Below are 6,882 nucleotides of genomic sequence, written 5' to 3'. Positions count from 1 at the left end.
GAAGAATTCAAACTTTATTTGATGAAAATTGGTGTTGAAGCGGCTGAGATATCAAAAAACAAAACAAAACAAACAAAGTAAAACAAGCGATCCTAATAAAAGGTTCGTCCCACCTTTTATTAACAATGCTTTGTTTTTGGATATCTCAACCATTTCAAAACCAATTTTCATCAAATAAACTTTGAATTCCTCCAAGATTTATAAGCACTTTCATATTTCATGAGAGGTTTGTCATTATCTCAAAAAATCATCATCAAAAAGTTGAAAATTTCAAGCCCCATTTCAACCGGAACTGTACCATCCTTTAAGCCCTCTTACTAGACACTTTTTTAAAGTGGGCAAAGCCCACTAGCAAAATATCGAGTAAATAGGCCCGTAAGCTATCCGGACTCAGACTCAGAATTAGACACAGATAGTGCTTGACACTGTAATAGTCAAATCCGCCCCCGGCTCGACTTTACATAAATTAAGCCCACGGCTGTCGAACTTGTGGACCTTTTTTGCCTATCACACCCCGTCGAACTCCTGAGCCTTGTGTTCACCTAGCAAAACTGCCTAGTGAGCCTGTTTTAACTGTTGTATTACCGTGGGCCTTATAAAATAATGACAGGTGGGCTGTAAGACTCATGGATGTTTGAATCATGGATCTTTTCACAATGTCTAGATCGTGAGATGACCCCCCCCCCCCCCCACTTTTTACAGGCCGATTGTAATTGAATGCGAGGAATGAGGGAATATTCAATTGGGCATTCATTCCTATTTCGGTTTCCCGTCTTGTACATAATATATACATGTCCCGTCCACTTCGAAAGTACTTTACTATAGTATAGGGCATAGTCTGTTCGATTCGAAAGTGAAAAAAAAAAACACAGTGAATTTAGTGGTACAGCAATTGATAATGATGAATGATGTACGTCCGTCAAGAAAACAAGAACAGGGGACTAGTAAAAGGACTTGACTGCTGAATCAACATGAGCAGCAGCTATTGGAAACAAATGCATTACAAAGTCTGAAAAGGAAAAAGTACAACACGACAGAGACACCTAACAAGGGAGTTTTGAAATAGCATTTTAGTTACGTGCTTTATCATATACCTAAATAGTTGAAGGGCTACAATCTAGATTGGAAATAATGTTTAGATAATGTCAAATTGAAGAATCTACCTCAGGACTCAGGAAAAATTTCAGTTCAAACAGACAAACCACAAACAAACAAAATGTGTTTATGGCAGATACACTGTGATGATCACCAAATCATAATACAATTAGCTATACAAAAACACTAACAATAGTTTAAAACATTTCAATTCAGACTTTTTAACGATTTTTTAAAACATAAAACCAGTACAGGCAAACGCACATATTTTTTTTTTCATTAAATACTAAGCAGTAAGCACTGGTAAGGTCAACTTCAATAGCAGTTTGTTTAGCATCAGAAATAATCAAACACGATGGAATTTAAGCTCATAACAGTGGGCTCGTGCTGCAAGTCCCGAAGCAATCTGAGATTAGTTGTCAGGGGAACAGATGATTTGCCCTTGACCAAATGAAATTAAATGGCAGAAGAAAACAAAGATGAATGTCATTCCCAACGAATATTTTGATTATCATTCTTCTTATTATTATCATCATTATGATTATTGTTATCATTACTCTTCTTATCATTATCATTATCATTTTTGCACTTTAAATAGAAATTCATATTATCTTGACAATGACTTCAATTTTCTCTGACTGTTATCAAACAAATGGATAGACCTATTTAACATGTTTAAAGTGAAATTGAACACACCTGGCAATAATTCAGGGTGAAGCTTATACATAAAAACCAAATAAAATCATATGATCTTGAATCAGTTATTGGTGGCACAGCTGAGAAAACACGTTACTCGTGTAAGTATTTGTTGACTTTTGTATGTATGGCCCAAGAAAATGTTGCAATAATTCTAATGTGGCAATACGATGCGATCATTCAATATTTCCAGTACAGTTTGGAGTAAAAGTATTGTATTTTATCTTCTAAGAACAAGTAGATTTTCTAACATCTTTAGTGAAATGGCATTGATGTGAGGCCTCCAGGAAAGATATTCGTTTGATATGACACAGAGGAATTTTATAGATCTACCATTGATATGACAATGAGGCATTCTGGTTGCCAAGTATCTGTTTGATGTAAGATAGCTGACACTTAACAAAGTCACTGAGCAGCGATACAGATCTATTCTTATCTGGTAGAAAAGCTCCTGTCCCTCACATCCCGCTTTACTATTAATACATTTTTTTTTCTATCAAGTACATGATTTATCGAACCGTGAAAAATTCATACCACACTTTTTGCTCGCTTCCTCCCTTTCCTTCAGCACGAGGTCAAAAAGAAAAACTGCTATTAAACACGATTTGAGGAATACATTTTAATTCCGAGTACTTCGGCTAGGAGTGAAGAGTGATCGTTGTAATTGATTCTACCAAATAACCACGCTCGTTCAGACAGATATATGTCTACACTGTGTACGGTTGTCAGGACGACGTAATGGCTCGCTTGATATTGGACATCAAATTATCTCCGCAACACGGATACCACCCCCTCCCCCTCCGAAAATAAGGTCAAATAATCTTCTGCAAAGAATGTATTCAGTACCATATTCAATTTATCTCTTTCCAATGGCATTGTCCATGAGAGCATGAAAATAGAAAAAGTTATTCCCTTGTTTTAAAAAGGCGACAAATTAGATGTTAATAATTACCGACCGATTTCTTTGTTATGTACCTTGTCCAAAATTCTTGAAAAAATCGTTCATAAAAGAACTATTACTTTTTTTAAAATTCAATCATATACTTTCAAATTCTCAGTTCGGATTTAGAGAAAAACACAGCACAACACATGCATTATTAATTTTTGTAGAAAAAGTGGCACACGCTATTGACAGATCTTCACATCTAATATGTTTGTTCCTGGACTTCTCCAAGGCCTTCGACACCATTAATCATGATATTTTACTTGATAAATTACATCATTATGGAGTGCGTGAGAAGGCCTTGGAGTGGTTCAGGAGCTACCTCATGAACAAGAAGCAATATGTCTCTTTGAATGGGTATAATTCACAAATGTTGAATATCGAATGTGGGGTCCCACAGGGAAGTTTATTAGGTCCGCTTTTATTTCTTGTTTATATAAATGATTTTTGTAGGTCATCAGATGTTCTTTCCTTTATTCTCTTTGCGGATGACTCAAATTTATTTTTTTCGCACAATAATTCTCTTACTCTTGTAAATACAATAAACTCTGAATTAGAAAATGTCGCCGAATGGATAAAGGCAAATAAATTATCTCTCAATCTTCAAAAAACAAAATATGTGTTTTTTAGCAACTCTATACAGAAACCACCTGTTGACATTGTTTTTGATGGGACTCCACTGGAAATTGTCTCCCATATTAAATTTCTGGGAATAACAGTTGATAATAAGCTTTCATGGAAATTCCATATTGATAGTATATGTAAAATTATTTCACGAAATATTGGTATAATCAACAAGGTTAAATTTTGTCTTCCTTTGTCGTCTCTTATTACATTATATTCATCTCTCATATTGCCATACTTAAATTATGGTATTCTTGCTTGGGGAAATACATATCAAACATTCTTAGATAAATTACTTTTATTACAAAAGAAGTCACTCCGTATTTTATGTCATACTGCATTTCTGTCTCATACTGACCCGTTATTTTTCGAAAACAAAATATTGAAAATCAAGGATTTGTATCTGTATAACCTAGGACAATTTCTGTTTAATTATGATAAAAAAAATCTTCCAAATATATTTGAAACAATGTTTCCAAGAAATCAGTCCGTTCACAATTACCCAACAAGGCGTTCGAATGAGTTTCATTTGCCCTTTTTCAGAACTCTGCTGGCTCAGAACACCTTTATTTACGATGGACCAAAGTTTTGGAACTCACTTCCTAATGATATTGTAACAGCACGAACTTTGAATTCTTTCAAGAATAAATTGAAATTATTTTTATTGAAATCTTATAATATATTACCGAACTAGGTTTGTTTCATTAACTCAATTAAGTTATCACTTATTTTTTTTTTTGCATTAATCATTACAAATCAACTATTTTCTATCATGAGAGTAAAATAATCTGTCGAATATAAGTTTTCCTCAAATATGACAGTCATCGAACAATGCATCATTGTGTCTATTCTTTGCGTTTAATATGTCCGCTCTTTTGTACTTTTTCTGGTATATGTACCCAATCCTTATATTCACAATATCGTTCAAGGGTGCGTCTTATTACTCCTATACATCCTGGAAATCTGTTTGCTTGTGTCCACGATGGCGTGTGTTGCAGTTTCATTTTCTTTTGTTTCCCTTTTCTCTTTTTTTTTCGTTCTTTCCTGTTATTTCATTTCATGTCAGTTGACATTGCTTTCTTTGATTTTGTTTCATATATTTATTTGTAGTTTCATGAAGCCATTTTGCTTTTCATATATTTCTGAGGGTCCCATATCGTACAAGCTTGGCTTTTTAGTGGGACCCTCCATTTCCATTCCCATCCGTGTAATATGCATATGTATATACCTTATAAATGCAATTGTATGTCGTTACTCATCATCACATGTATCTTGTTCATGTACGTTTATCGAAATTACTACCAATTTGTTTTGTTTATGCATTGAATATAATTTCTCCTGTTTATTTAATGGAAATGAAAATAAAGTTGAATTTGAATTTGAATATGATAATTAAAAAAAAATGGAGTCATGACAGTAAAGACAGCGTGCGTAGAGATAGTTGCATTACCGGGAAAGGTTACTCAGGAAAATACTGGGTTGCAGTTGTCGGTTGGAATGATCCGAACAAACTTCCACTCCTTCACAACTGTTACCATTGCCAATGACGTATCTGATCAGGGGAAGGGGTAGTCCATCAAGGATATCAGTGATGATACACGTATTCTGCTCTCAGCCAATCGGATGCCAGGATTTCAGAATAGCTCAAAACACTCTCGTCAGTTCCTGACAGGTTTTGCTAAACAGAGCCCCGGACCACATCATAAGCTCCTAGTTCTCTGTGGAGAGAGTCAGTGTCTCGGGAAGGTACTTTCTTGCTGAAGTACTTTCTTCATCTTTGCTGCATGTACTGCAGGGCATGCTGATCATAGACAACTATTAAGCCCATGATGAGCTCAGACAACGTGTAAAATTTGGCCCGTGGTAGCTTACCTGAGCTGTCGGGAATGCCCATCTGGCACATCTGGTGTTTAACAACTCATACCATACCGATTACATGTAAAAAAGCAGCGATAAATGATTTATTCGTTTCCTTTCACCTAGCTACAGTGAAGTATTTCCCAGAAAAAAAAAGAGCATCCGACGAGCTGGATTCATGAGAGTCAAATTCTGAGGTACTTCTTCAGCTGCAGATAAATGAGAAAATGGTGAGCATAGTTAACAATGCCTTATTTCCTTTACATGAAACTTTATGTTGCCATTTAACATCCTCGGTTTTAAAATTGGTTCTAAGAAAATTAGGGGAAAATGAAATCAACTCCCATAACTTAATTGCTTATATCACGTTTTATTCCGAAATAACTTATTACATCCCATTCGTCTACAGTCAAATGTTATATTGATATCAGGGACTGAGTATATTATATGATTGGACTTAAGCTTTCTCATTTTATAAGCACCAGGTCGGAAGAGGAATTTTCATTACAATTAAGCTTCTCTGCAGGGCAAAATGCCGTATAGGGCTACGGATTTGCTTACAGGACTTATGACAGTATGTCCATCAATAATTTTTTTTTTTAACTTCATTTGAAATTGAAAAATATGCGACTTCATGGTTGATACCTGTATCATGCAAAGAATTTTACGTAGATGAGGTACTATATGACTTAACGAGCTTTCAAACATGGTTCAAAAGTTCGCCACGTTCTCAGAAGTGGGGATGGGGCAGTTAATATTTCGGTTGCCACTACTTTGGGGATTCATCAGCTAACAAGCCAAGATAAAACAACAAATAAGCCATCAAAAACAACCAAAAAAAGCCCCAAAGGCCTTACTCGCGCTCCCACTTCGATCAAAGCTGATTAGCTCTGGTACAACTTGCAATATATAGGCTAAAGCTTAACCACATTTTTCAGATGCCACTTCCGGGGTCAAAAAAGTGTGTGTGTATGTGGGCAAAGTGGTTACACTTCATATTGTATTCCTATGTATTATGCCAAAAAAGTCTCCCCCCCCCCCCGTTCCAACGGCCTTGAGTCAAACTGGAAAATGCGACGCTCATGCAGCTTATATGAAAAGCGAGCGAACATATTTTAATGCCTTCGAACAATAGATACATGATGATAATGCGACTATCTACATGTATGTATGAAATTAGCTGCTTATTACTTTTTTTTCATACTGACTTTTATGTTTTATGAGTCCCTTTACTGGTTGCAAATCAGGAGCTGGACACCCACGAGCCATACAGCCCAAGAGTTATATAACCCCACGAGTTATACAGTTCACGATTCATTAAAGGAATGACATAGTATTGGTTGATGTGAGAATTAAGCTTTCAACTTTGTGCGAGGTACATAGAAACTATTGCCTGAAATGTTGAAAAGCATACAATTCTAAGAAGAATTCAAACTTTATTTGATGAAAATTGGTGTTGAAGCGGCTGAGATATCAAAAAACAAAACAAAGCAAACAAAGTAAAACAAGCGATCCTAATAAAAGGTTCGTCCCACCTTTTATTAACAATGCTTTGTTTTTGGATATCTCAACCATTTCAAAACCAATTTTCATCAAATAAACTTTGAATTCCTCCAAGATTTATAAGCACTTTCATATTTCATGAGAGGTTTGTCATTATCTCAAAA

This window comes from Diadema antillarum, unplaced genomic scaffold (genome assembly GCF_040938485.1).
Source record: "Diadema antillarum isolate AM-2024a unplaced genomic scaffold, OU_Dant_1.0 seq00000675_RagTag, whole genome shotgun sequence".
Lineage (NCBI taxonomy): Eukaryota > Metazoa > Echinodermata > Echinoidea > Diadematoida > Diadematidae > Diadema > Diadema antillarum.
The sequence above is the reverse complement of the archived record's forward strand: the minus strand, read 5'-3'. Positions refer to the sequence as shown.